The sequence below is a fragment of the Penaeus chinensis genome, chromosome 3 (genome assembly GCF_019202785.1).
Source record: "Penaeus chinensis breed Huanghai No. 1 chromosome 3, ASM1920278v2, whole genome shotgun sequence".
Taxonomy (NCBI): domain Eukaryota; kingdom Metazoa; phylum Arthropoda; class Malacostraca; order Decapoda; family Penaeidae; genus Penaeus; species Penaeus chinensis.
Window position 1 is genome coordinate 2,936,934 of NC_061821.1, and position 7,500 is coordinate 2,944,433.

The window sequence follows — 7,500 nt, forward strand, 5'->3', positions numbered from 1 at the left end:
ATATATTTTATGGAATTCGAATACAGGTTGACAAAGAATATTACAAAGAATATCTCTCTCTCTCTCTCTCTCTCTCTCTCTCTTTCTCACTCACTCTCTCTCTCTTTCTCTCTCTCTCTCTCTCTCTCTCTCTCTCTCTCTCTCTCTCTCTCTCTCTCTCTCTCTCTCTCTCTCTCTCTCTCTCTCTCTTCACTCTCTCTCTCTCTCTCTCTCTCTCTCTCTCTCTCTCTCTCTCTCTCTCTCTCTCTCTCTCTCTCTCTCTATCTCTCTCTCTCTGACATGACCACGACATCAGTTTCGTTTTTGTCTTTCTTTCTTTCTTTCTTTCTTTCCTTATTTTCCTTTCTAATGCGTGTAAAAAGAACAAAATGTTAAAACATTTAAATCTGCGATGACTGATGTGGAAATCTCAATATCTGCTTAGTATTAATACTTATTAATTTATTCTGAATTGTTTATGGTCGATCTACTGCATGTTAAGTGATATTTTATCACCACTCTCCTTTATAACACTATCTCATTTTTCCTTAATTTTCTTGCGTTTAGTCTCAAAAAACATCATCTCATTTCCGCAAGTTTATCTCTCCCTCCGCACACCGGATTACCAACTGCAAGATACACGAACGATTAAAACCCCGCGTTCTTGTAACCTAACAAGAAATATGTAATTATGAGTAAACACCTCTTTGCCTGAGTCAATATTGTACTTGGATATTTTCAACGGATGGGCTGTAGACACGGATAAATTTACTTATGCTTCTATGTGGTTGGTGGTCGATCTTATGTCCATTTTGGGAGGGGGAAGCCTGGTGGTGGTGTTTGGAGTGGGTGTGTCTGTCTGTCTGTCTGTCTGTGAGGAGGTGCGTGTCGGGCCTTCCCTTTACCTGTTTTTCGGAGGGGAAGCGGGAGAGAGAAAGAGAGAGAGAGAGAGAGAGAGGGAAAAAAAGAAACGTGGTAAGTGAGGAAAGAGGAAGAGGGGAGGAGAGAGGGTGATTGTTTGCTTACGTGTGTGTGTGTGTGCGTCTGTCTGTTTGTATTTTTGTTATTCTGCTTGCTTGTACATACATACAAACAAAAATACATACATGCATAAAAACATACAATGAAACGAGCTCACATTAAACATCTGGCAAACAAACACAAATCCTTCTCTCTCCTCCTCTATTTTTTCTTCTTTTCTTTCTCTCTCTCTCTCTCTCTCTCTCTCTCTCTCTCTCTCTCTCTCTCTCTCTCTCTCTCTCTCTCTCTCTCTCTCTCTCTCTCTCTCTGGGTTCCACTCTGGGATAAGCAGATAGATAAACAGAGAGATAGACATTTGTACACAGTATAAATACGATTACCATAATCACAAACAGACCACAGACGGACAAAACGACCGAAAAGCCTCCAGACACAACCACTAAAAAAAAACGAAAAAAAAACGAAAATAAAAGGAAAAAAATATAAATATCTCTCCGTCGCCCTACCGATAAGCCTGGCTAACAACGTTGCAATAAACAGCTCAGTTGAATCTTGCTTCATTGCAATGGCATGCCTCGGCGATCCCCAGGACGCCATAGCACTTAGAGAGCGGTGGTGCCTTTGAGAGTGTGAATTGAACTCGGGCCAAGGAAGCTGCAAGGAGGCCAGGAGAACAGAGGGCGCACGCGGGGGGGGGGGGGGGGGTGTTGAGGATGTAGTATCAGGTCCTTTAAGGGAGGCTTGGAATACGTTGCTGTTGTTGTTGTTGTTGTTGTTGCTGCTGTTGCTGTTGTTGTGTTGGTTGTGGTGGGTGGGGGGTGTTGTTTGTTGCTTTTGTTGCCAATATTATCATTATTATCATCTTCATCATAATCATTGGTATTATTATCATTGATATTATTATCACAATTATAGACATTATCATTACTATCATTAGGATTACCATTATAAATATAATAAGGATAATAATAATGATAATTATTGTTATTATTATTATTATTATTATTATTATTATTATTATTATTATTATTATTATTATTATTATTATTATTATTAATATTATTATTATCATTATTGTTATCATTATCATTATCGTTAAAATCCTTCTTTATTATTATACTCATTATTATCATTATGATTACCATTATCGGTAATATTACATTGTAATTTTCATTATCATTATTGTTAATACTAATACTATTACTAGTATCAGTAATAGTATTATGAGTATCATTATTATCATTTTTTTATAATTATTATAATTTATTATCATTATCAATATCATTATTATCATTATTGTCATTATTAATAATATCATTATTATCATTATTGTCATTATTAATAATATCCTTATCAATATCATTATCATTAATATCATTACTGATGTCATTATCCTTATTATCATTATTAATGTCATGATTATTAATTTCATAATACAGTTCTCCTTAAAGCGGTCTGCAATTGTAAATACATTGAACCGGAATAATATCATGCTCTTTAAAGATAGACAACTGGCATCCAACCCAGCTTTACAAACCACCATGATTAGATAGAAACAAACATTTACATTGATATTTGTACTACTTGAAATGCCACCGAGTGAAAAATCAAAGTACAGTAATGGTCTGAAGTTCATGGTTTCTTGTTTTGTGTTTATTCTGTTTTTGTTGTTGCTGTTTTTTTTGTCTCTTTTTTTTTTTTTTTGTCTCGTTTTCTAACACTGTAGCTACATAGTTGGTAGGGGGATGGGGGGAGGGGAAGGGGGAAAGGGGGGGGATAGGAGGAAAGCTAAGACAGGTTTTGTAGGATTTGGAAGGGACAAGGGGACAAGGGGAGGAGGGGGAGGGGGAAGGCTGTGAGATAGTCTTGTAGGATTTTGGAAGGAACAAGCGAAGGGGGATGGGCTGGAAAGGGGGGAAAGGGGAGGGGGGGAAAGCTGAGACAGGCTTTATAGGATTTTGAAGGGACTGGGGGAAGGGGGTGGAGACGGGGAAAGGGTAGAGGGGAGGGGGAGGATTTCTTTGGCACTACACATAAGGCAGTGAGAGAGTTGCCTGGACGAGCACTTTGCCCCCAGTTCTTCCTTCTTTCATTTTCTCTCACTGTACCGGAAAGAAAAGTATCATGACACGAAATCAAGATCCAGGCCTTAGAACCAAGGCTTAGAATAGGTTCTGCTAATCTGAATCAGTAACCAAGGATCATGAAAATGTGTATACTCCAACTTCACAAAAAAATGCTGATAAATGCTATGATAAGCAATTTAGTGATGATTGTTACTCGATGCCTCAACATAGTGATTTTTTGTTGATTAATGGCATACAACTCCTGCCAACAAATTCCTTAATGCACTCGGTGAATTTGTGGTGAAGATAAGGTACCAGTAAAAGGATTGCCGATAAACAGTAATTCCAACATTCTTTATCTTCTCCACGACTACACTGACTTAGATACACTGACTCTTTCGTGTGCCAAGATAAGAAAAGAATTGTTTCCCTGTTGCTATTATTGCTATCATCATTATCATTAGTTTTTATTATTCAGTTATCTTTTTTATAACCGGTATGATCATCTATTAGCATCATCTAATATATTTTTATTTCTTTTGTATGCATAGTTAAAGGTTTTTACAATCTCTCGTCTACGGATGAATCAACACTCTTTTTACATAATATATTGCAATTTACTTATGTGTTTATAAACCTATCTGTCGATCTCGTTATCTGTCTATTTCGATATCTAACTTTTTTCTTTCTTTTAAGCCATGTGTTTGAAGTTTATAGATTATTGGCTGCCATAACAAGAAATAATTAAATCTGTTCTGTGCAAAAGACATGTAAAGTATCCACAGAGAAGAGCTTACATCCAGATCTCGAGATTCATCGTATTAGATATGCAAAAAATTTGATATAACGTTTATCCTCTCTCGTGCTAACTATCCAGCATTTACAGTTCTTCCCAATCCTCCCACTTAAAACATCGAAATCCATGGAAATATTACTGACGAGGAGGTATTGGGTGAACAGGATCGTCAGCAAATTGACGTCCGTTTGTATCATAATCTGAAAAGAATCCCAGGTGATTTTTACCCGAGTGGGCTTAATAGACTGCATGCATCGCCTACCTCTCTCCCTCACTTCGATGATGCTAAGTATCATAATCATACTCACACTAATAAAACTACCAGACTGCAGCATAAAACCAATAACATTGTCAGTGCTAATGAAGGATAACAATGACAATAAACATACTGATAATGATGACAATAACACTGACATTACTACACCAATATCATATTCCCAGCACTGCACGTTAAGCTGTCAATAGCAATAGAGATAACATGTAATTCTGTAGCAGTTGAGCATCATAGCCACTTGCTGAGTCTTGTACCTCGTGAATGCATGCAAACACCCTTTTCTATGATTCCAAAATACAAAACGAGGCAATTCGACCATAAGTGCAGTTTAGGAAGCCATCTGCACACTCTTGCAATACGCCAGAGGTGAGACATGTTTTCAAGTTGTAGGGAAATTCGGTTTTATTTACCTATTTCATTATTATTTTCAGCATTATTATTTGCATTGTTATTCACGTCATTTGTGTCATTATGATCAGTAATTTTCATCATTATGATGATGATGATTAATATTATTATCATTATTATTATTATCATTGACATTATTGTCATTATTGTTATTGTTGTTATTATTGCTTTTATTATTATTGTTATTATTATTACTATTATTATTTTCATTATCATTATCATTATTATCATTATGGTATTATTATTATGATTATCATTATCGCCTCCATAATAATCACGATCATTAATATTGTTATCATCACCATCATAATTATTGTTATTATTATCCTTGCTACCCTTATCACTATATTTTTTTCCACTATTATATTCCTCAATAGCGCCATCATTATCACACATTCACTACATCTGATAACACTAACCTCATCACTTTATTTTTTTCAATCACCATATTCCTCATCAGCACCATTTTCACACAGTTACAACAGCTAATAGCACAATCCTCATCACTGTATTTTTTCAGTCATTATATTCCTCACCGGCACCATCATTATCACATTCACTACAGCCAATAACACTATCTTCATCTTTATTTTTAAATCATCATATTCCTCACCCACACCATTCTCACACAACTACAACAGCTAATCACACTATATCACTATATTTTTTTCAACCATTATATCCCTCCATAGCCCCATCATCATCACACAATCACAATAGCTAACTAACCCCTATCACTCTATCTTTTCAATCATTATAGTCATCAGTAGCAGCACCCTTATCACAGCTAAACCCTCCCATCACCTTTATACTCATCATCAGCCATCGTTATCTCCAGCAGAGACAACAGCGAGGAGGAGACAGTGTATAGGCCGGGGAATTCGAAATCAATATACAGCTGTGACGAGTGACAAGTCTATACGCTCATTCTATCGAGGTCTTTATCGGTTATTGTAGTTTAATTGGGGTGTGTCAGTTTCCGTTAGCGATAATTCGAGCGAATCGTTTCGAGTTTCATTGAGTCAAGAGGAGAGAGAGAGAAAAAATAAATGGTGGAGTAAAGGAATAATGGAAAAAATAGGGGGTATTTTTGGAAGTAGGGGAAGGTCGGGAGAGATTCAGGTGTCATATGGAGTTAAGGATTTTTTTTTTTTTATTATTGATGGTGTTGTGCGTATATTCAGGTTATGGTTGTATGTGTGGTTGTGTGATGTTTTTAAATGTTTATCTGTGGGTGGGTGTCTGTGCATTTGTATGGATTTGTTTGTGTAGTATTGTCATTGTGTGTGTGTATGCTTGTGTGCGTTTGTGTGTGTGTGTGTGTGTGTTCTTGTTTGCGTGTGTGTGTGTGTTTGTGTGTGTGTGTGTGCTTGTGTGTGTGTGTTTGTGTGTGTTTGTGTGTGCGTTTGTGTGCGTGTGTGTGTGTGTGTGTTTGTGTAACAAATTGCTCATAACAAGACAACAATCCCAACCTCCTCGCTCATAACACAAAGACAAGAAAAACAACAAAAAATACCTCCTCTCCCCACAAACACACACACACACATCCCCCCCCCTCCTCAAACATACACACACACACATACACACGCAACACACCCTCCAAAAACATACACACACTCACCAAACACACACCCTCCCCCACCAAAAAACACACCCTCCCTCCCTCCCCACACCCCCACACCCACTCTCCCCACACCCCCACACCCTCCCTCCCTCCCCACACCCCCACACCCTCCCTCCCTTCCCACACCCCCACACCCTCCCTCCCTCCCCACACCCCCACGCCTCCAGACCGTCCTCCCCCCCTCCCCCCCTCATTATCCCGTCCCGTCCCCTCCCCTTTCTCCCTCCCTCCCATTATCACGTCCCTTCCCATCCCCCTTCTCCCTCCCTCCCCACACCCCCTGACCCTCCTCCTCCCCCCCTCATTATCCCGTCCCTTCCCCTCCCCCTTCTCCCTCCCTCCCCACACACCCCCTCCTCCCCCCCTCCCCCCTCATTATCCCGTCCCTTTCCCCTCCCCCTTCTCCCTCCCTCGGCAAGGACTATTCCCGGCGCCCGTGTCAACCTAAGCTGAGAGAGGAGGGAGTAATAGCACACTAATCCTAAATCCGAAAGGTTAATCCTGTCGACCAACGAGAGAGCCACGTTAGTTTATCTTTTCTTTTTCTTTTTTTCTTTTCTTTTTTCTTTTTTCTTGGTTTCTTTCTTTTGTTTTTATCTTTTTTCTTATTTAGCTTCTGTTTGTCTTTTCTTCTTAGTTTTGTTAGTTTCTTGTTTCTTCTTTGTTTTTATTTTATTTATATTTTTATCTTTTTTTTTTCTTTCTTCTTTTTTTACGAAGGGTTTTGCGCTCTTTATTACCAATAGTGTGATTATCATTATAATAATTATTACTATCATCATCATCATTATTACCACTATTTTTACTATCATTATTATCATTATCATCACTAACATCACCATTATTATTATTTATATTATTATCATCATTATTATTATTACCACTATTTCTATGATAATCATTCTCATTATTATTATAATCATTATAACCACTATTATCTTTATCATAATTATAATGACTACTATTACTATTATTATTACTGTTATCATCATCATTTATAGTAGCCTCTTGCTTTAATCATGACTAAAATAATTGTTATCACCTCCTAGAATCAGTAAGTAGTCGTGGCAAAGCATTTTAACGTGCTTCTGTGTACGTTAGAGTAGACCTACGGAGGGAAAATAACCCCCTTAGGAATTAACGAAGTCTAACCAAGCAACACGACATCTTCACGAACTGTATTCAGGTGTTAAACTCTAGGGGTTTAGCGCGCCACGTTTCATTAGTAAGGAATTGGTATAATAAAAAAAGAACAAAAGAAATGGAATTGGTTTGTTATAATCATAAAATTAACAATAACAACAATAATAGTGATTATAATATTGATAATACTAATAATGATAATCATCATCATAATAATGATAATGCCAAT

At 37.5% G+C, this 7,500-nt stretch overlaps 1 protein-coding gene across 1 annotated transcript in view; it reads right to left on the minus strand.

Moving 5' to 3' along the window:
• LOC125038555 (neurotrimin-like) overlaps nucleotides 1-7,500 on the minus strand; it is a 100,345-nt gene that overhangs the window by 63,536 nt on the left and 29,309 nt on the right. The gene's annotated exons all lie outside the window — the stretch shown is intronic.